Genomic DNA, 27,950 nt, shown 5'->3' with positions numbered 1-27,950 from the left:
GAGAAAGATTGTATTAAACACGTTTTATAGTTGAATAATAATAATCATCACCTACAGTTACTTAAATTTCAATGTTTCAATAAAATTTTAAAATTAAAACCAGAAAACAGCAGATTTAATGAGATCAGGACAGAACATTACTGTTTGGAGCTTCTGACAACTCATCCTTTCTTCATAGACAGCTGAACTCAAGTACTCCACCACTTGGTGGCAGCATACTTAAACTGCCAGAAGTGCCTATTATAAAGGCAATTTCTGTACAAAACTAGCATCATAACATGAAGCATCAGTATGTAATATATGCCTGGAAAAAATACATAATCCCAAATACCAGTGAAGGGTACATAAGACCCAACCAATGACTAGTGAAAATGTGTTGAAAATTATCATATAATGGGGAAGAGAGAAATAGATCCAAATCTGGAGCCCACCAAGTGAAAAACATATCCCCCCCACCCCACCCCCATGCTAGGCTGTCTCTCAGCATTTACATTCAAGGAACTGTCTTATTTCCAACATCGCAGCCAAGTGAATCCCAGCTAAATTTAAATCATCCTGATTACCTAGGATGAACTTCAGAAAGGCCTGAGCACACAGGATCTTATTTCACCTGACACATTGGAGTTTACCTAATCAAGGTGACACCAGACACTTCAGCTTCCTAATCAGCCTGCTCCTGGTGAGGGGTAGGCTCAGGCAGGCTGAAAGAGAATTGAAAGGCTCACCTAAGCTCACCTCCTTCAACATTGCTGCCCAGAGGCTAACTCCACAGGGGCCTGACTTTTCCAGAAGGGAGCCAGGTAAGGCATCCAGGCCAGCCAAGCCAGGGGCTGACTACACCACCAGCCAAGGAGCTGAAATACATCCAGAACAAAAACTGAAGAGTCACCAAGGCAAAACACTCTAGCCTTTTCTAGATATCATGTCCGCTCTGAACACCAATGTGTGGTCTTGTGAGGGCCCATATTAGTATAGGAAAGCTAAAACAATTCTAGCCTGGGAGATTCCAAAGCTCAGGCACTATAAAACTGGTCTAATAAGTGATCAACAATACTAGCCTTATTACTATCTTTAACCTACAGTATTGCAACCATTTCCTAGCCTTCGCTAGCCCATCTTCCACTCAGCTGCCAGATGAATCTTACAAAATGCAATTTTGTCATTCTCCTGCTGCAAAGCTCTTCAACTATTCTTTATTCCCCATCAGTAAATCTTCTTAACTGGATCCATGGAATTCTTACCTGACTTTCTGCCACGTCACCCAAAGATACCACACTTCTGTTACCCTGGGTTTTTGGAACTTAACTTGCAACCTCTATAATCTCCCCTAATTCACACTCAGACTTTTCCTGAACCCCTCCTCTACCTGCACTGCTCCTATCCCTTCTACTTCCAATCTCTGCTCAGAGTGCCTCCCTTTGGAAGCCTCCCTATTCCCAGTCAACAATAATGCAGGATGCGCAGTGAGCTGCAGCCCACAGCACTGGGCTCCACCCTGCATTTCAGCATGCAAACTCCTCAGACCACTGAAGGAGAAGCCAACCAATGATGTTCCTGGCACTGAGTAAGGATTTGACATCCTTTATCTTACTGAACAGTAATCATTAATAGATTAAAAAGAACTTCACTTGTTCTCTGATATCGATATCAATTACAACATCTATTCAAAGTATTGAAAAAAGTAATCATGATCATTTTTCCTCATTTGAGTTAACTAAGAGAAACTTCTCAAGAGACATTTTAGTACCACATTAATCTTCTATTAATAATTTGGTTGTGAGCCCTTAAAGTCAAAAGATAAGCTTTTTTTTTATTAAAAATTATGATTGAAGATTCATCTATGGTTATTGCCTATCACAATATGTCAACAAATCTAGTCATAGAAAATTATATATTGTACAATATAATTTTTATAAAACTCAAAAACAAGCAAAACCAAATAATATATTGTTTATGAAAATAAATGGCAAACTGTATCCCCCCCTCAAAAAAAAAAAAGGCAAGAGAAAGGTAAACAAAACTGGATAGTGATTATTTCTAAGGAAGAGGCTGACAGGGTAGAGTCCTGGGTAGCATCAAGGATGGGGGTGATGCTCTGCCTCCCAAGTTGGAGACAAACTCACATGCACTCATCTTATTATTATGCTTTGTAACTTTCATATACATTACATCTATTCCTTCCTATGTAGAAAATATTGCTCTGCGGACGTGTATAATTGCTTTTGTTGTTGTTATTATTATTACTACTATTATGCTCCTTTATACAAGAGAGTGCCTGGGGACAAAAGAGAGTTTATTAGATGATTTCTTCACAACAGCTCTGTGAGACAGACATTATTTTCCCAAATTAAAAATTAGAATATGGGACTTAGAATCAGTAATATGCCCAAGGTCTCACTCTGGGCCAAGTATCTTCTTTTGTACCTCAGAAGTTATCCTCCAACCTCTCCCTACTACCCTGGGGCATGCACAAACTCCCCTGTTATGCAGTCAGTGACAAACAATGACAGGAGGCTAGAGAACAGTCAGACAGTGAGGTCAGGACATTGAGTCCCCTGCCCTGACCCAGAAGTCACCATGAGCCAGCAGCATCTCCCACCAAAGCCCACAGCTCCTGTCCTGTGCCTCTCACACAGCAATCCCCTCCCTGCATACTGGAGGATCTTATCCTCACCCTGATCCCTCAGGCCTAGAAGGTTTCTTATCTCCCCCTCATCCCCTGACCCCATGCTGTTTCCAGCCTTACTAGTTTCCCTGTATCTGCCCACATCATGATAAATTGATGCTCAGTTAAAGTCTTCTCAAACTACCCAGGTTGCATGGCCATGCATTCCCTGATGCAGAGTGCTGGAGCTTGGGCCTGAAGCCTAGCATACTCCTCTATATTAAGATGCCTGTCTACCCTTTACTGCAAAGATCAGTGTGACTCTAAGGAAGGTGATAAATAACATTGGCAGTTTCTATTGTGATTTTATGTTCCTTAGCTGTGTAGTAGAACACTATTTGCTCCTCAGGGCTGGTGTTACGTACAACTAACAATAGGGACACTTAACTGGTATTGCCGAGAAACGTGTGTAAAATGTGGAAACTGTAATGGAAAATAGAAACTGTCCATGCAGAGGTAACAAACGAGGTTAAAAATGTTTTTTAAAAGGTATAAGTTTTAGGCAAATGCAAATATAACAACATGACCTCAGTGTTCTCACTGATCTTATTTTATGGCCCTTCTATACCTTGATTCCTCCCAATTCCCTCCTTTAATTGATAGTCTCAGAACAAAAGGCAGGGTACCAACAGCACAACTCCACAGGCCCTAACAATGAGACACATTTGATGATGACAGTTTGGATGGTTCAGGCTTTCTCATGCTGAAAACTGTGAGAGGAAACCCTTGTGTTTTGTTTTTTTTGTTTTTTAACCTCCTCTTCTTTTAACTGTCTTTCTGGCTCTCTCCTTAATCTATTTTTTTTTTTATAAAGCACAAAGACAGTTCTGGTTATAAGCCCAAATTATCTTTTGCTAGAATCAGTAGAACAAGAGCAAATGTTATCAAATAATAAGCTGCAAATAAAGGCACCTTGGTTTGATTGGCATTACAGAATAACCTATCCTAATTTCTTGTCATCTTAACTCACCGATACAACACCAGCATTCCTTGACAGAACACTCAGCATCTCAGCAACACAGCAAAAAGCAGAGTTAAGCGGCAGATACATCAATTGGTGCCCTTAGGAGCAGCAGAAAGATGATCATGACAAAGCAGGATAACAGTGATGATGAAGGGGAGAGATTCAATGCAATAAAAACACCTCAGGCTTTCTTAACTAGATGTAGTACCGGGAGATTCCAATTTCGAGCATATGGTCAACTCCTAATATTCCACACTGAGAGCTATTCCTGGGCACATGTTTACTCTTGGGATGGATTTGCTAGCCTGTCTTTCAATTTCTAGGGATATTCATCAGTTGATTGTATCACAGTATTTCCTTTGCCTTTCACAGACAAGTAGCTACAAGCAGAGAGGAGGCCCGAAGGACAAAAAAAAAAAAAAAAAAAAAAATTAGGTAAGTGTAGGAGAGATGACAATCAGGAAAGATAACATGAGAACTCGTCAAGATCCCTATCCAGGATCTGGCTTACAGTACACACTCAATAAATATTTGTTGAATTGAGTAAATGAAGGGGAAGTTGAATTAGAAGAATTGAACGTCTTTTCCTACCCAATTATTCTGTAATTCCTCAGAAAAAAATGCTAAAAGGTAAGGACGAGGATGTGAATTCTCAAACTCATCAGGAGAAAGACAGGGAAGGCAAAAGGGAGACATCTCAGGACGAGATGGACCCTGAAAAACTAACTTATCATTATACAAAATACATGTATGAAGATGTGAGAGAGAAAAAAATAGTGTTACCTTAGATTAGGTAGAGACAAGTGTTGGGGGGAGGGGTTGGGGAGATAGGAAGGATAGTAGAATGAAAAAGACATTATTATTACTGTGTGTATATATATGTGACTGCATGACCAATATGATTCTGCAACCTGTACACTCAGAAAAATGAGAAATTATAACCCATCTGATTCAAATGTATGATATGTCGGTCATTGTACTGTCATGTGTAACTAATTAAAACAAATAAAAAATTTAAAAAAAAAACTAACTCAGGACTGATCCAAACTGTTACACCCTGGCATGATCCCTGATCCTAGGTAATTCCCCAAATTTCCCACTCAGAGTCCAAGAAAGAAAGCAGTTCTCTTAAGACTGAATGTGAAGACAGAATCCCAAGCTCTAAGTTATTAGGGAGCCTGAGAAGGGGTGTGTCTGTGGAGGTAAATATTTTAATTTGAAGTCCTGGATTTTATTATGTATGCTTTTTCCAATGCCACAGCAACATAGAGTCCAGGGTAGGAAAGAGACTTAGAAAGTACCTAACCCCCCGCTCCAACCCAATGGAGGATTTCTTTCTAAGGCATCCCTAACAGGGCCATCCACTCTTCAGAGACAGGACTGGAGGCAGTGGTGCTGCTGATGCACAGCTCTCTGGAGGCAAATTCTTTCTTCACCTCTGAATCTGGACCTTTTCCTTCTATTCATGGATGCAACAGAGACCATGCCAACCCGCTCCTTTCAGGACACCTCTCCTGACATCTGAAGTCAGGAATTCCTTTACTTTTCCATATTCACGCCTGCAGCAAACTTCCCTTACTCCTTCCACAGCGGAGACACTCTTGCGGGTTCCTCAACGCTCTTCTTTTCTGACAGTACTCTAAATAGTCCATGGGGCTAGTGAGTTGAATACAGCAGACTTGAATTTGGCGGGCCACACAAGGTTGCTCTGCACAGCAGATAACAGGGCTACTTCTTCCTATTCATTTATAAATTATCAAAATAGTTTGTCATCATGCAAGCTGGCTCCTTAGATCCCAAGAGCCTCTTTCATCACACACTGTCCTCACCAGTGGGTCTTCTGCTGACTGACTCATCTCCTGTGCTACCAGTGCAGTCACATCCTGTGCTACCCTGGGCTGTTGCAGGTTTGGCACTGTGTAGGGAAATATCCAGGTTTTCCCTAATTCCCTCAAAATGTCTCTCCCTGCTTACCATGAAGCCTCAATCTACCTGACACACAGAAGTGCTGAATATTTGTTAAATGAATAATAAATAAGTACATGAATAAATGAATACCAAATGTCACCCACAGACTTGATTACACCAGTCCACAGTAAATATTTCACCTTTAAAAAGAAGCCTGTCCTTTTAGCATCCCAGGCCATGACCCAGAATAAATAATTTCTTCTTATCAAAATCATCCACCTGACCTAACTGTTCATTTTCAGAGTTCCCCTTCTCTCCAAAAGCCCTGGTTAGACAGAAAAGTTGCAAACACCAACCGACCTTCTCAGGTCTTCAGTTTTCCCACCAAAGTTTATTGTAGAATAATTCTATTTCAGATTCTGTTTCCATGAGTTGTTGTCTGTGAACTGGAGGCCAACAAAAATAGAAAGTGACTGGTGGACATGATCTAACTGTTGATAGATTTCGGCCAACTGGGTACTCACACAACTGGTGAATACAAGTCCTCAGAGGGAGGCAGCAGGCATCACAGATCAATTTTTCCTATTGAGGGTGATCACTCATTTCTTCTTCTTCCTTTTCCTCCCCCTCCTCCTTCTTCCTCTCTGTCTCTGTCTCTGTCTCTCTCTGTCTCTCCCTACCTCTTTCCTCACCCCCCTGTTTTCTCTCTTTCTTTTCCAGACTGGGAATTGAACTCAGATTGGCCCTACAACTGAGCTATATTCCTAGACCTTTTAAACTTTTATTTTGAGACAAGGTCTCACTAAAGTGCACAGGCTGACCTTGAGCTCAGCCTCCAAAGTATCTGGGATTACAGATGTGCACCACCACACCCAGTGACAACAGCATTCTTGCTTCCCCTGCCAATGCCAGGGAAGAAGCCTTTCTGAGAAGCAGAGAGCCCGCGTGCATTAGAATGCCCCTTCAGTTATTGTTATGGTTTGGATGTGAGATGTTTCCCAAAAGCTCATGTGTGAGACAATGAAAGAAGGTTCAGAGGAGAAATGATTGGGTTGTAAGAGCCTTAACCCAATCAGTGATTTAGTCTCCTGATAGGGATTAACTGAGTGGTAACTGAAGTGGTAGGGTGTGGCTGGAGGGGGTGGGAATTGGGGTGTGGGTTGGCGTATATATTTTTATCTGGCAAGTGGAGTCTCTCTGCTTCTTGATCACCATGTGAACTGCTTCCCTCTGCCACACTCTTCCGCCATGATGTTCAGCCTCACCTCAAGCCCCATGGAATGGAGCCAGCCTTCTGTGGACTAAGACCTCTGAAACTGTGAGCCCTCAGATAAACTTTTCCTCCTTTCTACAGTTGTACTGGTTGGGTCGAAGCAGAGAGAAAGCTGACTAAAACAGTGATGATACACTGTTTCTCCTTTGTTTTCATGATCTTCCTCTCAGCCCCTCTTGGGTTTCATTCCCCTTCACCTCAGCAGAAATCTTTTCCTTTTAAATTGCTTCCAATTCATTTTGTCCCAATCTTTGCTTAATAACTCACAATGAAGGAACATGTTCTTCCAACTCTTTCTTCTTTTATTCTAAACAAAAGATGAGCCTGTCTTAGCTGCAGGTATGCCATGAACATGCAAGGCAGAAAAACGTATGCTTCACATTTCCTGGGATTCCAATTTCTTCTGACTCTAAAAGAGTCCATTCCAGGTCCCCCGAAACGCTTGTAAATTGCTTTAGAAAGTGCCTGGTTCCATGCCTGTTAGTAGCATACCTGGGAAACATGCTTTTAAAAACTGCTTAGCCCCTAGATGGCTAAATTGCAAAATTACATAGATCAATCATGGGTTATTTAGTCCATCTCCTTATCTCTGAGACAGATAGGAATATTTCTTCTCTATAAAGACCTACAAAAAAATCTTCTATTTTCTATTATATTCTTAGTTCATTGCCTCATGTACTCATCTTAGAAGTTCATCTTTGAAAATAACCAAATCCCTTTCTCTGGAGTTTAAGACCCTTTATATATTTTTTTCTGGTTCCCAGTAGATACCATAAAGAAAAAAACCGACACCTTTTGGCATCTGTTTGTTCACAGCCTTCTGTTTAGAGCTTTTCAGGGCTCACCATTCCATTCAACGTCCTTCCAGCATTTGATGACTGCTCTTAAAATCCCCTTTACCACCTGCCCATAACCCTCCACCAATCCCTTTGTTTTTCTCAGACCCTGTAGCTCTCTGAAATGTAGTACTTGCCTCACTTGACACCTGCTTCAAGAACTTAATCAGCACATTCAAAAACTACATTCTCTTCACAAACAGTCTCTTCACAAAGGCAGAGGTGAATATATAGCTTGTCTGCATAATTTACTCATTCTCCTATAAAATGCACAAAACAAGATGAAGGTTCTGAAAGCCCAAAGCACCACCTCTTATTTGCCACAACAAACACCTAACAGGCTTGGCCCCACTAAGAGACAGAGAGCAGAGCCCTTGCTGGCCAAGGCAACAATGGGGGACAAGGACTGGCGTCAGGAGGCTTGAGTTCCAGACAAGCTCTGCCACGGAACCCTGTGAGCAGCTCACCTAATCTACCTGTTAATTTCATATTTCCCCTTCTCTTCCAAAGTCATGCTGGGCAGAAGAGTGGCAAACGCTATCTGACACTCTAAGATCTTCAGCTTTCCTACCTAACTTCACAGTCCTTAGAACAATTCTGTTCCAGATTCTGTTTCCATGAGTCTCAAGTCAGCCTGTTCCCTAAGCAGAACAGCATACATATTTGCCCAGATTGCTCCTCTGGGCCCTTCTGGCTCTCACATTCTGTAACTAGTCAAAGGCCTCTTCCCTCCCTTTTTAAAGACATAAGCCATGTTCTTGGCATATCTGTTGCCACCCACCTCTGTGGCCAGAATGTGTTTTCTCAGTCTTTCTTTCCTTATTACCTTCTGCCCTGAAGGAGTCTTTTAGACTTTTGCTCCTCTTAGGTTCTCCACCCAGTGAAATCATTGTATCACACATGTTCTGTATATCTGTGCTTCAGGCAGACAAGATTAAGATTCACTTGCTACCCCCAAGAACTAATTTTTACCCAGCGGGGGTGGGGGGCAATATTACCCCCCATTAAAATGCAGGAAATAGAAAAGAGAGAAATAACAACAGACACCGAAAATGCAGAACCTACATTGAGCCAAGAACCACCTCTAGCTGAGTAACATCAGCACCATTACTTACCCCAAACTCTAAGCACCACAAAAATATTCACAAGCCAGAGATTCTAAAAATAATCCATTATGTAAACCAGAGTGGAATCAACCAAAGTTCCAAAGGGACTTTGCGCAAAAGTAAACAGCAGCTTCCCACCCCGCTGCCCCAGGCCACAGTGTCTGGGGTTGCAGGCGCATGGACCAATCCTCTTAGCCTGGGACCCTCAACACTGCCCACAGTTCCCACTGCCAGCTCCCATTTCATTCACATGAATCCCAGCAGAAACAATGGGAAAGATGGGAATGAGGTGAACAATGGGCAACGATGTTCCAGGAAAAGTTAGAATCCAATGTATCCCAGGGCCCTGGCAAGGAACAGGGGCTCCTTCCAACTTCCTGGCATCAGCCCAGCTCCCTGCTCCCCTGCAGGCCACTGCCCTTCACCTTACCTTGGCACACTGGCCAAATACGTCACAAGTTTCCGCAGGTCTTCCTGTCTTATTCTGTCATGATTGCTTCGAGCAGGGAAGGTCAGGATGGGTCCACCTCGCTTATCACGGCCCCCTGCAGGGAGAAAGAGGAGGGAATTTAAGAAAAGCAAGGGGAAAGTCAGCCACAGAGGGGGGGGAAAAAAAAAAAACATTGTCTGAATGCTGGCACAGGCAGCAAGGTAAAGTGAGGCCCAGATAAATCAGTCACAGTTTAAGACAAGAGTGCCTGAATGCAGGTAATGTGTGTGACTTTGGTCAAGTCTTTTGACATCTCTGCTGCCTCATCTGTAAAAAAGCAGATGAAAATAATTGTGGGCACTTTGTGGGTTGTTGCAAGGACTGATGAGGAAGCAGCTTGAAGAGTAAAGCTCTCTGTATTTGTGAGCTAAGAAGGGGATGATAATGGTTCTTATTGAGAAAACAAGCTGGGTAAAAGTGCTTTGTTCTTTGGAAATTTCACTTCCCTTCACTTCTCTTTACAGACCTCTGTGAGGCAGGAGTGCTCTCAATGCACTGATGACCATGGAGAGGAGGCCATTGAAAGCACCCATCCAGGATAGCACCGCAGAGAGATTTTCAGACTCATAGAAAAGACACTAAAAGTTTTCTACACAACTCAGAAGCCACCTCTGCCCACCTGCCTGCCTGAGGTGCCACCTGTCACTCCTGCTGGAGAAGTACATGAATCTTATCAGAAATAAGGATGCTCAAGGTCTTAATCAGTGCAATATGTACAAACTCGGATTCTAAATGCTTTATACACATCAAATGAAGGGGGGGAAATGCTAGAAGAGGTATACAAAAATGATGATCACTGTAGTCATTAGGACAGAGTTCTAGACGATTGTTTTTTCTTTCCTATATTTTCAAACTTTCTATTCACTATTTATTTTATGATTTAAAAATTTATTCATTAATGGATGTCATGATTAGGAACCCAAACCAAGTTTCTCAGGAGGGTCAGATGGGTGAAACTGAAGTATGGCGACTACGTTCCTTTGAGGCACTGGCTATGACATAAAGGACATTTCTGCATCCTGATCAGAGATACCCCCTCAACCCAAATCTCAGACAACCGCTGACATCCCCAGAATGGGGACCCAGAGTGATCTAATGGAAGATGGGGGAGGGGTTCACATGCTACATCAGTGCTAGAAAGAAACCCAACACTCAGGCCTCTGAAGAAGGATCTCTTAGGAGGAAAGCAGAGCTGCCCAGGCCCCTTCTAGGTGTGAGCTCAGGAGTAACATTTTCCTCTGATCACAGGAACGCAAATGAAGGGAGGCTTGGTGTATTAGTCAGCTCTTAGTCTCTGTGACCAAAATATCCAACACAATTTAGAGGAGGAAGTTTATTTTGGGATGATTGATAGTTTCAGAGGTTTTAGTCCATGGTTGGCTGACTCCACTACTCTGGGCCTGAGGTGAGACAGAACATTATGGCAGAAAGGTGGGAGAAAGCTACTCAGTTCACAGCAGCCAACAAGCAGGGCATAGAAGGAGCTAGGGACAAGACACAGTCCCCAGGACATGTTCTCAAGTGATCTACTTCTTCCAGTCATGTCCCACCTGCCTATAGAACCCACTATCTCATAATAGTCCATTCCAATTATTAATCCGTCCAATGGATTGTTCCACTGTTGATGGTCTGGTCTTTATGATCCAATCACTTCTGAAAGCCCCACCTCTGGACACTGCTGCACTGGGGACCAAGGCTTCAACATACAAGCTTGGGGAGACATTCAAGATTCAACCCATAACACTGGCAAATAACCCAGGATGCTCTGAGGAGGAAATGAGAGGCTGCAGGGGGCAAAGGGTCAAATGAGGTCAAAGTCACTTAGCATGACCAAGCCCTCCCCTCCAGCAGAGTAGATCCATACAGGTACACCTCAGAGTTGAGCTCCAGGCCTCCTGCTCCAAGGCCTTCTATACTACCAGCCCTGGTTCTTTGTAATGATGAACAACTTCATCTCATCTGCTTTGGGGATGGTCCCTATCTCCCAACTATCATTCACACAAAGAAAAGGAAGCAAAATGATTAATTGGAAGGGTTCCTAAAAGCTGGGAGGGCATCTGACCCCCTCAGCCTTCCCCTTATCGCTCTAAGCTTTTTTACCCTTGGGTGGATTTTTGCTACAGCTATTGGTTTCCTTCTAGGGACACCTTATAAGTAGAGACATGGGAACATGGGGAGCCAAGGTTCTGACTGGCAGAGGGTGACGAGATGGTTTCGAGGGCTGGCTGATCTGTTCCTGTAAAGCTTATGTTACACTAACCTTAGAGACAGGAGTTTCAGAACTCAGGGCTGGGAAAGGTTCTGGATGACAGGGGAGGGGGAGTGAGGAAAGGAAGCCTGGGAAAATGTAATCACCACCTTTCAGAAGTATGGATAATGAGTCAAGATGAAGCAGCGGGATCGAGTCTTGCAAGACTGTAGGAAGAAATGAGCGAGCACAGAGGAAGAGAATCATTATGCCAGAAGGGAGGTGGGCAATGGATACATTCAAGGCTTCAGAGTGGGTAAGGGGGAGGGGTCCAGCCCCCAGTGGGTGGAACTGTTCTTTTTTCTGAGGCAGGTTGCATTATTCAAGGAGAAAGGAAAAACAGAGATAAGTGATACTGATGCTTTAACATGCAGCATTTCCCAATTTTATTTAAGACAAGAACCTCTTTCTGGTTTTGTTTTTTTTTTTTTTTTTTTGAGGATGATTGTTTGGGACTGTTCTATGGAAACACTTTGGGTCCAGGGTACAAAAGATAATGTTCAGTGGCATGGAGTTTCCCTGGGAACTACAGAAAATCATGTTGGGAGATGAGGAAGCAGAAAGGAACCCTGGGAGGTAGCCAAAGGAGGGTATGTATGTGCACAAAGATCCCAGGGTAGGGTGGGCCCTGCACCAGAAAGCAGGTGGGGTGGAAGAGACAATGGATGTGGTGAGTGGGAGACATAAAGTAGCAGAAGGGAAGCCAAGGAGGCCAGGGAGCCCATGGGCTATGAACGAGGGGCCCACATGGCAGGGTAGGAACAACAGAGGCTCACTGAGGGACAGCCACAGCTCTGACCCACATACACCCATGTGCCGAAGAGGCTGGGCTGCCCTGACTGACTCCAGATGTTTGTTGTCATGGCAGCTACTTTGCTTTCATCTGGCCAAAGCTGGGGTGCTTGCAGGGGAGGGTGAGCACGACCAGTAGTTTCTCTACCCACCACCTTCCTTGCCTTGTTCTTTCCTTTTCGTAAAGAAACGCAATGGTTATACTGCATCGTTTAATTTGGGGTTTATTTATTTTATTTTTGTGTTTTGTCTCCTGAAACCTCAGGTTGCATAGGTTTTTGTTGTTGTTATTTTTGTTCATGTTTTAGACGTAGCCAATCATTAACTGCCTGACACCTTCAGAACCCGTCCCAGGCACAGAAGGGCAATGTTCCCTAAGCCCAAAGCTCCTGGAACACAGGCATGGCTGAGCAAGGCCTACCCCAGGCTGCTCACTAGGCTGCTGGGCTCACGTGGAAAGGAGCTATGCACCCCCAGCTCCTTCCTCCAGCTCTGGGCCATTTCTACCTGCCTCATCCCTGACTACTTTCCTGGCATGCTGCTTCTGTGAGATCCATGAAGTCAATTCTCTACTACCTGGGAAGATTTTTGCTGGGTCTTCCTTTCCTGGCCCTGCCTCAGGGTCCTGACTGAAAGCACATGGAGAAAATGAGCCATGAACAATCAAACAAGGGTCACCTTGTCAGAGTGTACCATGTCTGCCTTCATATGCTCCAAACTGATGCAGAACAGGATGGCATCAGAGCTGTGCATTAAATCCAGGAAGGCTTCCTGTCGGAGGATCGGACTTCAGAAGAAGAGAAGTTCAAACCAGGAGAAGGTGTGAGGAAGGCACTGCCAGGGAAGGAAGACCTCCCATGAGAGAAAAGGGAGGATCAGCAGGACACCCAGGGGACAGGAAGGATCTCGGGTTAACTAAGGACCATAAAACAGAAGAAGGTGAGTTATGGGCCATGTCCCCTCAGCCCAGGCCGCGGGGAGCAGCAGGCATGAGGGACTTGGCACTGCCCAGGGGTCTCCAGGACTTCCACGCAGTCTTCCTACATGCTCATCAAGCACTCTGAATCCAAGTTCACGGTAGGGTTGTCTCACTTATGTCTCACACACACTGAAATCATGCTCAGGATCCTCCCAAGGGGTTGTTCAGCCTACGCCTCCCTGTTTGGTGACGGGGACTCACTTCCTAAGAAGATATGCAACACTAACACTGATAGGAAATGCAGCTTCCTGGTCAGTGTCATCCTAACAGCAAAATGGCATAAAAAATAACACAATAATACTTCTACTAGGAATACAGAATGCGTTAGTGTCCTACAAAGGATTCTGCAATCCTGTTGCATGCCTGCTTCTCCTCCCACACCTAATTCTGACTCGTTGGTCTCTTGTCTTCCTGATGACATAGGAGATGACTGGTGCTTGTTGTCCCCTTCCTCACTTCCCCTCCTCACCCCTTTCCATTTTGGCTGTGCCCAGCAGCCAGGCCAGCAATGCCTGTGAACTGAACCTCTGTGCCAGGGAGAATGTACTCTGACTCCAGGGCTGCTCCATGTAGACAACAAAAATAACCCAGAAATAAAGGCTCAGCCCACAAGTCTTAACACTTGGGTGTGTTTCTCAAAATGGGATCCCTGTCTGCTCACACTGCCATCAGCCCAGCCCAGACCTCAGACCCTGCCAGAGGTTCTGATCCAGCTGGCCTAAAGTGGAACTGCCAAGCGTGTGGCAATCTGTTACAGCACCAATGGAATACACACATACTACCTAAACAAATGCCATGTGGCTGGGTTCCAATAAAACTTAATTTACAAAAATCTGTGGCTATCCTACAGGCTGAAGATTGCTGAGCCCTGAATTATATGTTAAAAGGTCGGGTGCACAAGATGGGTGGGGGAGAAAAGACAGGAATCAATATTTGGAAGTCAGAACAAAACACCTAAATACAAACATGCAAGAATTCCCTTTGCCAAGAAGGATAAGGAGAAGCCAAAAAAGTTTTTCTTTCTTATTTATTTATTAAATTCAAGGGTGCTCTACCACTGAGCTATATCCCCAGCCCTTTCCATTTTATTTTTACTTTGAAGACAGGGTCTTTCTAAATCACTTAGGACCTCATCAAGTTGCTGAGGCTGGCCTCAGCCTCCTAAGTAGCCAGGATTACAGGTGTATGCCATTATACCTGAATTTTTTTTTTTAAATCTCCTCAACATGTTCCACTCAGAAATGAATATGAGCAAAGCCTCTTCCATCAGCAGCTTCTCTCAGAGATCCTGGGCAGCTCTGGCCAGGCCAGGCAGGGTAAGGCAGGAAGAGGCATGAGGGTGAGTGTGGGCCTGTGTGTGGTCCCCCATAACCTCCAGCTGGAGCTAGGATCCTGCTTTATCTGCCTCTCTCGAAGGGAAGAAGCTGATGCTCTAGGCAGGCCACTCCCGTCTTCTCTCTTACTACTACACAGAGAAGTGAGTGTCTGAACACGTGTACCTGCAGAACTTCTCCAGGTCCATTACAAATGAAAGTTGATAAATACTCACCAGACACGAAGGCCACTTTTTCCTTTAGGATGGGAAGGACATCAGAAGCTTTCAAACCATCATTCCGAAAAGACCCTGTAGGACGACAAAAACGGGAGAGTAGGGTGAAAGGCCAGCCAGTTGAGCCCCTGGATCCCACCCTCAGCCTCCCATTCCATTATCTGCCAGAAAGCCCTGCAGCCCAGGCCAATGCGGGCAAGGGTCCACAACAGAGAGCACACTTCCCTGTGATGCCAGGTCTCAGGGTAACCAGGGGCGAACCCTCCTGGCCCTTCTCAGGGAGGGGGACAGTCCAAGTCACCTCCCACCCCATTTAAAAAGCCCCATGCCCTGGAGTCAGCCCTGGAAGCCTTGCTGGTGTTGCAAAACTTGAAGATGAAAAAGCATTTTGAGTTGGGTGAGGTAGTGCATGCTTGTCATCCCAGTGACCCTGGAGGCTGAGGCAGGAAGAGCACAAGTTCAAGATCTCCAGCCTCAGCAACTTAGCAAAGGGTCCAAGTAGCTTAGTAAGACCCCTTCTCAAAATAAAATAAAAAGGGCTGGGGGTGTAGAGCACCCATGGTTTCAATCCCCAGCACAGAAAACAAAATCAAAAAACAACAAAAAAGCTATTTGTATACCTCTAGAGCCTAGCACAGTGCCTGGTTCACAGTAAGTGCTTAGTAAATATCTGCTGGATTAGTTTACTGATATCAAGATAGATTACAATGCCCTGAATAATTACTTATGCTTTTACTCTAAGTGGCACAATGGCCATTAGTTTCATTTTACAAATGGGAAAAGTAAATCACAAAAATCTTATAGCTGGAAGCAAAGTTGATGACAATGACCCTTCTGTATCCTTCCTCTTCCACCCCCCTCCCCACCCACAAAGGGTTCAGTCCAAAATAGGAGATGATGATACAAAAAGCTCCTGGGAAGGAAATGCCCACCCTTTAGCTCATTCTCTAGGTCACACTTCCTGGTTAGAAAGTCCTTTCTAGGGTCTAGCTAAGCTCCTGTTAGGGGGCTGGATGCAGAGACCTGGGGTTTCAAAAAAATGGAAAATAATGATTTGCTGGAGAAACAGTGGCCTCAGGAGGCAAAGAACAATCTGGCATGGTTGAAATGTGTGGGAAGAAAGGACCCAGCTTCCATACACATACAAAACCTAGGTTGGCCCACTGGACCCCTATGGAACCTAAGTACCCCACAAGATTCTCACAGAGAACGGCCGGAGCTATGACTGGAATCTATTGTGTATCACCAGTTGGAACACGACACAGGTGGACTCCAGGAGACAAGCGGTTAGTTTTACGTCAGCTCTGTGTGATAGACAGAGGCCACAGATCCCCTGCTCTAGGACCTCTGTCTTCTGGGCATCTCCCTTGGGGTCCAAATCTGACAATCTACAGAGGAGAGTTATAGACCAACCCCTCAGTCTAAGCATTGACTCTTCCAAGAAACCCACCTGAATTTTGGCAACAACCCCGGATTAAGTTCCCACTGTCATCCTCATACCTCAGTCCTCATGCCCCATTCTCTTCCTTCTCTATCCAGGATCCAGGACCTAAGGGCCACTGTGCAGCTTGTCCATGTGTGGTCACGGGTTCTGTGTAATGTCAGTATTTTTGGTTGAGCTATTCAAACATTCCCAGGACAGAGTCCTCCCCACACAGTTCAGACCGGGCTATCTGCCTGGTTGTGTGCCTACCATAAGATACCCAAAGTGTCTAGATTTACAAAATGCATAACTAGGTAACAGTCATTTCCAACAACAAGATTTTTTACATTATGAAAGGATTTTTTCCAAGGTCTCTTTAAATAAAATTTCCCTTAGTGATTTAAATAGTTTTCATTTGCCCAAAATTGAATTACAAATAACTTTTTTCAATAATACATGTATTAGGTAGAGCCAAGTAGAGCTCAACTAATTAGCCCAGCAGCTCAGAAATTGGTGACCTTGCATATAAAACCTATTTGCACTGGCTGAAGATCCTATGTATCAATCCCCCAGGGCCCTTGTGAAACCGGCTCTTAGAATATATAATAAAGGGTAAGTTCATTGAATGCTAACTCAAACAGGACTAGTAAAATAGCAATGTGTTTTTACCATCAGGTACATGTCTCAATAGATTCATAGTAAATGACCAATAAATATTTAATGGAAGAATAAATGACTGAATGAAAGTTAACCCTTACTCAAGTGACATACACAAGGTCAGTGGCATCAGCTGTCACACTAAGCACTGGTGATCTGAGTCAATGATCTCCAGGGTACCACTCAGCCCTAACATGCTAAGACTTTCTAAATCTTTTCTGTATACTTACTGGCCTTTTAGAGCTACAGATTATCAAATTAATCTGCTTTGAAAGAAAATATTGGGATCAAATTCCTTAATGAGACTCAGTGTGCTGTGGGAAGATAAAACAACTGTTCCCTGGCTTTCCAAATCCATTCTTTTCCTGGATTCAGTTTTGAGATTGGGATGCTCAGGGAAGGTCATCCCATTTTTCAGGTAGTACAAGTGGCCAGCGTGGGAGATGAGTGATGGAACACTTGTGAGGCGGCCACTGCAACTGTGATTTCTGAAACGAGGTGTATTTGATAGGACTGTTAAGCCAAAAGCACTAGACCCATGGTACAATAGCTTCCTCCTTTAAAAGAAAAGCCAGTTGAAATAGTAGGCCCCTTACTACCTCTTGGAGTTGCCATCAGGGAAAACAACACAAACCTGTGGCTATCCTCGTGGACCTGACCCGTCATGGGCATTGTGCTTCCTCTTAAGGACAAAGGCATGCTTCGCTGGCATTCAGTGCCAATCCCACCCCATTCATGTCCTGCTGCTGTCAGAATTACAAGCCTGCTGTTCTGTTAATTAGCAAAGTTGAAATGCTCTGCATCTATTAGTGAAGTAAAAATTACCACTGCCACCTCCTCAGGAAACCTCCAGCATGGGTCTCCTCCAAGACCCATTTCGGCTCTCTTGCCCCAAATGTGTTATGCTCAAGTTGCTGCTGCTGCTGCCTATTCTTCCTCACATTTTCCTTGTCACTATTTCCCATGCTAGAAAATGCCAATCATCCTCATTCTGGCTCCCAGCCTCCATGTGTGGTCCCAAGTAGGAATGGCAGAACTGGCCCTTGTGGCAAGGGCCCTGTCTGTGGTTTTGTGGGTCTGGAAAACCCAGTGAATCCCCCAGGGTGGCAGAGTGGCTTGTTCTGCATGCTAGCCTCCCTCAGAGAGCCGTCCTAACTGCAACAAGAAAAGAAAAACTACCGAGTGGGGATTTGGAGGTGTAAGCTGCCAGGGTACCATAGGTTGCTCTTTATTTCCTTTCGATTGTCAGTCACACCCCCTTCATTTGTCATTTACAAATGACTGTAAGTTTTTGAATCTTGTTTCACATGGACCTGAGCTCTGTTTCACCAACAAGATGACAAATTTCCCAATACTCAGGTTTCTGCCTCTTTTTTTCCCCACTCTAGAGCATCCAGCGTGTGAGCCCCCTTGCATTCATTACCACTGCCACCTCCCCAGGATCCTCCAGCATGGGTCTCCTCCAAGGTGATGTTCTACCTCTGATAACCGTTTGTTGTCCTATTTGCCTGTCTATCTATCTCTGCTTTGATTTCCCCTGGGAAGAGGATTCCTCTCTTATTTTGTCTTAGTATCACTAAAGCCTAAGATAAGGCCTAGCACATAATTGCTCAAGAAGAATTGATGAGACCCTGAGAACAAAAAGATGTCAAAATTGGACCCAAACAGAGGTTGGCCAAATGAGCTCTTAGAACTCTGCACTACAGCACAACAGTGGGTCAGTGCCACTTTGAAAGGAAAGGCTTCCTAAAGGTAAGTTCTAAAGGCTTGCTACTCAAAGTAATAAGCACCGCCTACACCTAGGACCTTGTTAAAAGACGCAGAATCTCAGGTTCCAACCTAGATCTACTGAGTCAGAACCTGCATCTTAACAAGGACCCTGGTGAATCAAAGTGCACATTACATTTGGGGAAATATTGGAGTACTAAAGTATGCTTTTCTGTTCCAGAGAGTAATCTTAGAAGCAGGGGGTGGGAGGGTAGGGGGGAACCTCCTTCATCCTGGTATAAACAGGGCCTTTAAAATCAGATCTAATGCTGCTCAGAACCCTTCTGCCCTGCTACAGAAGACCCCTCACCACTGTCCAGGGCTATTCCAGAGATTCAGTATTTGCCCTGTAATACATCCTTGACATTCAGCACTGGAATAGAAAGGCTATCTAGGAGATGGATACTTACCTGCTCCAGGACACTGAGAGTAGACCACTCTGGGTTTTTTGTGAGCCAGAGTGTTCATAAATTGTCTGTCCAAGTTGCTCAGGATCTGGCACCTTAAGCCACTACTTCATCAGCAGATATTTTAATTTCACAACAAATCTTCCTTCATACCCTTCAAGCTCTTCCTTCTCTAACTACTTTCAGTACTATAAAATCATCATTGATCATGATTAAGAGAACAAAATGCCATCTCTAGATGGCCCTGGAGGACAGAGAAGCCAGTTTTTGCCTCTTTAGCTCATCTTCTCCTCCATCTACAGGTGCAGACTCTCCAAAACTGAGCAATACTGGATAAGAACCAGAAAAAGGAGGGGAGCCTCATCCAAAGAGCTCTATATCTAATGAGCACACAGTGTTCGTCTCATGAAATTCACTCCCTCGGAGAAGGGGACCCAATTTCTGCCCTCTAGGAGTTTCCAGTTCCTATTTCCCCCTGATACCAGGAAGCTACCAGACTCTAAATAAAAGATGAAGTAAGATTCTGAGATTCTGGGGCTGGGGATATGGCTCAAGCTGTAATGTGCTCGCCTGGCATGCTCGGGGCACTGGGTTCGATCCTCAGTACCAAATAAAAATAAAATAAAGATGTTGTGTCCACCGAAAACTGAAAAATAAATATTAAAAAAGTTCTCTCTCTCTCTCTCTCTCTCTCTCTCTCTCAAGAAGAAAAAAAAGATTCTGAGATTCTGATAAAGACCTCACCTTGTCCCCAACCTGGAAATTCTGATTCCACAGTAACTTGATAATTGGTACTGTTATCCACCAAGGTGCCAAAACACAAACCTGAGATGCATGTAGGATGTCTCCTTCCTCCTTCAGCACATTTATCAATTCACTCATGTGGTTCTGTTGATTCTACCTCCTAAATCTCTAATCCATTTTCCCTATGACGTTTCCCTGACTTCCCCATCAACTTGAGCTGTTCCTAGCCATATCTTATCACTCCTGAATGGCATTTACATTTTACATTGCACTCTCCATTAACTGATCCTGAAGCCTTGGGGGTGAGGACCCTGTCACACTCATTGTTATACCCCCATACCTATCACAATGCCTGTCACACAAAAGCAGCTCAAAAATATTGAACTGAAACTGAGCACACACCAGTACCAAGAAGATAGTGAGTGTGATGAGGTAGAGGTGATTTGTCAAGGCAGGCTCCCCTGAGGAGGTATCTTTGAATGAACTCTTGAACAAGGAAAGAGCCAAGAGGTGAAGGGAAGCAGCACATGCCAAAGTAGAGAGGAGGGGACCAATAAACAGTGCCACAGATGGAGTTTACCAGCTGAACAGAAAAACAGACTAAGAGACTAGGAGGCTGCAGGTGATCTGGCTCCTGGGAAGCAGTGGCCAAGAGGTGTCTGCACATGATTCTGAGGACACAGAGATCTGAGGTGGAATCTAAGGGCCAGAGCTGGGTGGAATCTGGCTGGCCCTAGAGGAAGGATGTGGCTCAGAACAGGTCTTGGCCCAGTAGCCTCTGACCCCAATCTCCAGCTCATATTTTGCTCTATGTTTGAGACAGGGAAATTGAGACTCATGACTCCTCCTGAAGCTGGTGGTGGCATGTGGGGGCAGGGGCACTGGAACTTTGTCTCTTTTGATTTTCTCCCTAAATCTCAAGAGTGGCAGGAAAGAATATTTGTCTGAGTTACCTCCTGGGAGCCAGCCAGGCCAGAAGACCATGAAGACCCAAAATAGGACTGAATCATAAAGGAAAGAGACTTAAGGGCATGGGTCCTTCTGTGTAGAAAACAGATGAGCAAAACTCTTGGGACATATGTGTAACTGGGGTTTGTAGGGAACTTATTAGTGGGTAAAGATCTTTATTCCCCTCATCCTCCATCTTTTATTCCCCTCTTTCCTAAATTGATAGAAGAGGAGAGAGACATGGCAAGAATGGTAGAAAATGATAAGAAAAGGGAATAAAAGCAAGAGATAAAGAGCTGTGTGTGTTCCTATGCTCATGGACTTGCAAAAATAGAGGTGAGAGTTCTTGTCGCCTCTTTACAGACGCTAATGAGCTATTGAGAAAACTGACTGTTGGAAAACTCCTGCCGCAACTATAAATATGTTCCTTGGAGCTCTCCTTAAAACAACTACCACCATGGCAGGAAGTGTATGCTGAGAGGAAGGAATAAATCTGGCAGTGAAAGCTACTGGGCAGCTTTATGTCAGCAATAGAACACAGCATACAGCAGAGACCCACATGCCTCTTCCCAACCTGGGAACCTGCAGCAAGGCCTACTCCTGAGTCCCTGATCACTGCTACCCACAGATGTCAGGCAGGCTCAGTGGTGTCCCCTCACCCCCTGCACAGCAGGCAGGCAGAAGAGATGGTGTGATAAAGTTCTCTTCCCTAACCAAGGGACTTCTAGGTCAAGAACATTCAGGAATCTCTGCTAACCTAATTTCAATGCAAATGGGGAGCAAAACAAAACAACAACAATGGTTCTCTTTTTGGCAGTTGCTAAGAAGTGACCTTTTCTAAGCATGTTGCATGAGGCAGTAGCTGGGAGACTTGAGAGGGTAACCAGAGGGACACTAGAGAGGAGCAATGTCTACCTTATCTCAACTGTGACATGCATTTGAACTTCACTCCTTGCAAGGAACATTTTCTGTCCTGCACTGATGTGAGCTGTAAACATTCTCAGGTGCTTTCCCTAATGGCTTCACCACCCCCAGAGTTGGGATGGTGTTGCCTTGTCTGGGTATCACACAGCATGTTCCCTGCTGTTGTGCCACTGTTCACAGCCACAACTGGCTCCTTCACTAGACTCTAAGCTCTTTGAAGGCAGGAAATGGATATTTATCCTAGTCTCTCCAGTGCCTGCCACATAGCTGGTGCTTAAGGAATGACCCAGAGACTGTCTTTCATATCTACAGTACAATGGTGTCTTCTACCCCAAAGGTGTTTGAATAATTGCTGTGCCTCTTCCCCTCCTGAGCTATCTCTGTTCCTATTTCTACTTCCATCTTCATCTTTCTTCCTCTCTCATGATTCCACATGAACTCTAATCGCAGCCAATTTCAATATTAACTTTCTAAAGTCAATATTAGATATGAAGTCCTAGCTAATGGGCTACTTTTGAAGAGCAGAAGTTTGTAATACTTGCCATAGCTAAATTAGCTGTATTACAGATCACTAATAATTAGCACTTTAAATATGTGGGTAACACCTCTCTAAGCCCAGCTAATGTGCAAACCGTTTCTGTTTATTCTTCACAAGATTTAATATTAGCTTGAATTGAGACCTCAACTGCAATACACACAGGCTCACTCACTCACTCACTCTCCCTCCCCTTCCTTCCCAGAAAAGTTGACATCCTTGGGTGCAGTGCAGATACAATAAAATGGCCACTTCAGAATTGCTTCTCTCCACCCACCACCACTTTTTTTTAAAAAACTGATGACTATTTTCTAACTGACCAGATTATTTAAAGTGCTCATACTTCACAGATGTTGGTGTTGGTGGTAGATTTATTGTCTTTCTTGTTCCATTGACCACTGCTCCCGGATGGGCCCTCAAACATTAGCCTGTCGGTGATGCATGTGGGTCACCAGCTGAACATTAGCAATATATTTGCTATTGTAATTTAGAGAGAGATACAGAAGAGCTCATAGGCAGAAGGTGTATACTGTGGAACTTTGATCCTTGGAATCCTCACTTGCAGTTCCTCTCCCTCCCAGCATGAATATCCATAGTATTTAATTTAATCAGGTCATAAAGAAGAAATTGCTGATTTAAAGAGTGGGTTTTGGGTTCTGCCTTTATAGAAGGCAACTCTGGAAGGCATCTAAATATGAAAAAGCCCAGCACCTCTCCAACACATCTCTTTTCTCTCTCTCTCTTCCCCATGTCCTGCAATTCATGTGTGTGTGGCAATAAAACCCACAAAAATGACTGTGCAGCTCAAGCTCTTGGGCACTCCATAGAGTAGTCCCAACCCTCAGCCTTGAGCTTCTCCCTGTTCCCACCTCCACTATTTCTCATTCCCCAATTGTACATCCCCACCCCAGTCTCAATACAATGGGCAGGGGTAAAAGCAGTGCCAGAGGGACATACTAAGCACAGGCTGGCCACATATCAGCCAGACATAAACAATCAGGGTCAAAGTAATAGCCAGTATTACAGAACTGTTGGTACAGCTTGTAGGTGAGAAGGGACACACTCAAGGATGATATTACTGAACAAGCCTTTGCAAACTAAAGTACCCTCCCACCCTTCGAAGATATATATATATATATATATATATATATATATATATTGCTGTCCTTGGTCCTGAACTATCATAAAGTTGCTACTCAGAGTGGCTGCTATCTAGGCTGTCTGGGATATGTGAACCAAATGAGAAGGCAGAAGGCAGAGAAGAAAGAGGTGTTAAGATTTAATAGAGAAATAAACAAATGAGAAGAAGCACTTGAAGGACACAGACAATGAGAGATTATTGGAGAGAATAAAAAAGTTGGTTTGATATCATTTTCAAATAATTGCAGTAAACAACAAAGAAAGGTCTGTGCACGTACACTCCATCCCACACAAATACTAAACTCCCATAAAAATGAGACCCCATGGGGATGGATATAAATATAAATATATATATCCCCCCCAATACATGTTTCTATATAAACTGCTTAACCATATCTGAGGTGGATGGGTTAGCCATTAAAGTTTTAAGCAATTTTTTAATAGTTTAAAAAATTTAGTTCTAAAAAATATTTGTTGAAAATCTCTATGAGCCAAGAAAAGTTCTAATCACTGTGGGTACAAAAATAAACAATATAGAGCTCCTGATTATAAGGGACTTTTAGTTTGGGGGACAGATACCCCATATGTAATTTCAATGTTATGTAAGAAACAATATACAAGTACATATGGAAAAGAGATATTCATAAAATTCCAAATACATAATAATTAACCAAATGTCTAAAAAGCGAATAGCAGTAACAGAAGAAAATGCAAAGGATTATGGGATCATCAGAAAGGTCCTGGATTGGACAAGGTAGAGGTGAGTACTGAGGTCTACCTGGTGGGTCTCAAGGAACAGAAGAGAGCAGACAAGACACAGTGGATTTTTCCCCATGACTTTTACCCTCCCCAGAGTAACAGATACATGAGTTAATGTTTGCCAGAGATAAGCACCAAAGCATCTCCATGGAGCTAGAATAACCAGAATCTAAGATAAACTGGCAAGAGGCCATGATCAGGAAAATGTTTGACATCTGATACCTGCCTTTTCCTTAGGAAAAACCGTAACAGTGTCAAATGCTAAACAAGAAACCAGTCATGACTTGAATATATCATGAATTTTTCTCCAGAATTATGGAAAAGAGTGAGGAGCTAGGAGATATCAGCCTAGGTAATCCTCCCCTCTGCTCACCAGGGGACAAAGGTACATGTTCCTGGAGCACCTCATAAACTGAGGCAGGCCTCCTAACCCTGCCTTCATGACATATGTGGTGGGGGAGGACCAGGAACCTCAGGAGACTGGACGGATATCATTGCCCATATGTCATATGTGTCCATTTTTCTGAGACAGAATCTGTATAAATTTAGTTTTCATAAGATTTTCAAAGGGATTCATGCATGGCTCCCTTGGTTGTGGAGAACCATTGATGTAAAGAAAGTCAAAACAAGACCTTGTCACTTGCCTTGGATTCTAACTACAAAATCCTATCACCAGCCCTGCCTCCCTCATGGCCCACATTCTGATCATCCTGGTTCAGCTGGGACACAGGACTGGGCTCAATGGCAGAGGAAAAAAAAACAATGAAATTATTTTAGGTCCTTAGCTTAGATTAAAAAAAAAAAAAAACAGCTGAGGACCACGTGGGAGGTGAATGAAGCTGTGTGTAAGAACCTGTACCCTAAGGATAAGCTTTATCAGAGATGGTTTTTCCTCATTCTGGAGTTACTGAGGGACAGAAAAGGACTGACTGAGGGACAGAAAAACTGGACTGACTTTCATGAAAGCCTTTCAAATTAAAAATAACCCTGGTAACAGAAAGATGGCAATTTGACCCAGGGCCCCTCCTGGGTTGGCCAGGGTTAGTCAGTAGAAGGGTCTGCAAACTTTCTGAATAAGATTCCCTGGAGCCTGAGTCATAAAAGGATAGGAAAGGGGTTATTTGGGCTGAGGAAGTAGCTTAGCAGTAGAGCATTTGCCTAGCATGTGCAAGGCCCTGGGTTCCTTGTGTGTTCCTAGTCAGCAGACACAGTAGGGCATGTGTGGACACTATTTGACTACTTGCTCAACAAGCCATCTTCTGCAGGGGATGGTGAGCTCTCCCAAGACAGGCACTTTCTAAGAGGCAGCTCACAGTGTTGAGTCAAGCGCAGGTGTTGGATTCGGGATGAACTAAGTCTGACTCCCCACTCCAGAACTTATTATCCATTTGTCACTAGACATCTTTCTTAGCCTCTCTGGTCTCTGTTTCCTACTTGAGATAAGAATACCTTTTTCACTGACTGTGGTTGGTGATTAAGGGAGAAAAATCTATTTGTAGGTACCAGACACACAGCTAATGAAAAGAAAATGTAATGTTCCTTATCTTTCCCCTGTTCATCTTGATATCTTCAACATGAAGTCTTGCTCAGGATAGATGCTTCATAATAAGTACTGATTATGTGAATGAATGAGTGAATAAATAAGTGAGTGGATTTAAGTGAACTCAGAAAAATGTCACTAAGAACTTCACCCTCACCTTCCCACCACGGATCTCTAAGCCATGCTGCTTACACCCATCTGTGTGGTTACTCTGGCTATTAATTGTTTCCCTCTGCTATTCAACCTGGGATGTTTGGTAAGCTTTCTTACTACTCCTACTCTCCTAAGCCAAGTTTCCCAGAGGTAAAGGAAAGCCTGCCATTGAGCTATTCAGCCAACTAGACACTCATCTCTCCTTCTGTGTCCAGATGACTATGGTCATGGGCGTTTCCTGCCAATGTTTCCCCAACACGAGTCTCTATGTGCTACCACTGGTAGCAGCGGGCCTTACTCCTTCTTTCCAAGATCCTGTTCCCTTGCCTCTATGAGTGTGTTTCAAACAAAGATGTACAGGTCCAGGTGGTGTTTTCTGGAAAGCACATCTACTGAAATCACATCCTGATAACAGGGCCACCACCCTAGATGAGGTAGCTCCAACATCTGTTTCTAAACATACCTCAGAGCCCCACTGGAGGGCCACAGCTGCCTGAAAGGCAAAAGAATAACAAGTTTAAGGAGATTCCATGCCCTGTGGCTCTTTTCCTTTCCTAACCTTGAATTGTCAGACTGTCAGTGAATGGATTCAAAGAGGGAAACCTGTGAGAGAGCTTAAGTTGTCCTTCAATACCCAGAACTAGACACAGAGGCATAAGGAAATAGAGACTACAAATTCAGGTGATTCAGGAGTCTGGGATACCTCGTCTTCTTTGGTTTTTCCCAGCTTTCTGGGGAAAAAAAGGATCTTTTATCATGATCAAGGAGCCGTGAGGTTGCTTTGTCTCTGGACAATTGTACATATGTGCTCAGGCACAGCACATATGATAAGAATAACATGAAGATGGGGAGTTAAGGTACTTATCAACATTATACTACCGAAAAATTAGAAACAACCTCAATGTTCAATCACAAGGGATGGGTTAAATAAACCATGATATATCCACTCAAAGCAGCCATTAAATATAATACCAATAAAGAATAACTAATATCTTGGGAAATTTTAGGGTATATAATTCAGTGGGAAAAGTGGATTTAAGAATAGAATATATGAGGGCTGGAGATATGGCTCAAGCAGTAGCATGCTTGCCTGGCATGCATGCGGCCTGGGTTCGATCCTTAGCACCACATACAAATAAAGATGTTGTGTCTGCCAAAAACTAAAAAATAAATAATAAAATTCTCTCTCTCTCTCTCTCTCTCTCTCTCTCTCTCTCTCTCTTAAAAAAAGAATAGAATATATGAAATTATCTGAAACACTCTGTTTATACATACATACATACCACATATATACATGTACACAGTAACTATTTCTGGAAAGTGGGATTATGACTGATTTTGTAAATGTTTCTTTCATGTTTTTCTGTCAAAAATCTTCTTCTTTATTCTTTTTTTTCTTTTAATCAAGTCAAAAATTTTTTTATTTAAGGAATTTCCCATTATAATTCCTTGGCTGTCCACTTTAAGGATCCCCTTTTTAAAAGAACTGATGCTTAATCTAGTTGTCCCATCAGCCTTGCACAGTTCTTTTTTTGGGGTGGGGCTTCTATTTTCACTTGAATTATGGGAATACTGATGAGGATTTCACAATTTTCTATCTAAAATATTTGGGATCTTATTTCTTCAAGTAATTGACTTTAGGATCCTGGAAGTTTAATATTCAGACAGTACGTATTTCTTTAATCATTTCTAATATTCAAATGTCAACATTTTTCATTACATATTTTCACTCATGAGCTTCAGTAAAATATTACAGTCTCACTGTCACCACTGGAATACATACACTGTGATGTACACAGAAACTGTGTCAGTTTAGCCACATTGACCAACTTTGGACACTGATCAACAGTGAGCATTCTCATCTAGAATGAGGCTTTTCTTTTTTCTTCTTGAAATAATTGGAAAAGAGCAAATTCCCTCCTTTTTATGTTAATGTTTCATATGCAAGAGCTTTGTAAAACACACACTTAAAAGTTTAATAATTAAGTTGTGGTTATGACAACATCTGCAAACATCATTTAAAAAGAAAGCTTACTTAAAGTTCAGGACAACTGTGTAATGCAGCTGTTCGTTTGCTCTGTAATACAATTTTGTGGCAAATAAAAAATGGCTACCATTTATCACAGATGAAGTTGTCTAAAAG

General features: G+C 43.4%; 1 protein-coding gene and 1 non-coding gene across 2 annotated transcripts in view; both read right to left on the bottom strand.

Moving 5' to 3' along the window:
- Window positions 1-9,263, bottom strand: part of Kalrn (kalirin RhoGEF kinase) — a 440,727-nt gene extending 431,464 nt beyond the window's left edge. The window contains exon 1 of the mRNA XM_077795355.1: window positions 9,183-9,263. The gene's annotated coding sequence lies outside the window, so the exon portion shown is untranslated. The remainder of the gene's footprint in view (window positions 1-9,182) is intronic.
- Window positions 9,264-27,552: 18,289 nt separating this feature from the next.
- LOC113188294 (small nucleolar RNA SNORA1) lies at window positions 27,553-27,682 on the bottom strand. The gene has a single exon (XR_003301526.1). It is a non-coding gene; the product is annotated as a small nucleolar RNA SNORA1 (small nucleolar RNA).
- Between the last annotated feature and the right edge of the window lie 268 nt (window positions 27,683-27,950).

This window comes from Urocitellus parryii, chromosome 2 (genome assembly GCF_045843805.1).
Source record: "Urocitellus parryii isolate mUroPar1 chromosome 2, mUroPar1.hap1, whole genome shotgun sequence".
Taxonomy (NCBI): domain Eukaryota; kingdom Metazoa; phylum Chordata; class Mammalia; order Rodentia; family Sciuridae; genus Urocitellus; species Urocitellus parryii.
The sequence above is the reverse complement of the archived record's forward strand: the minus strand, read 5'-3'. Positions and strand labels throughout refer to the sequence as shown.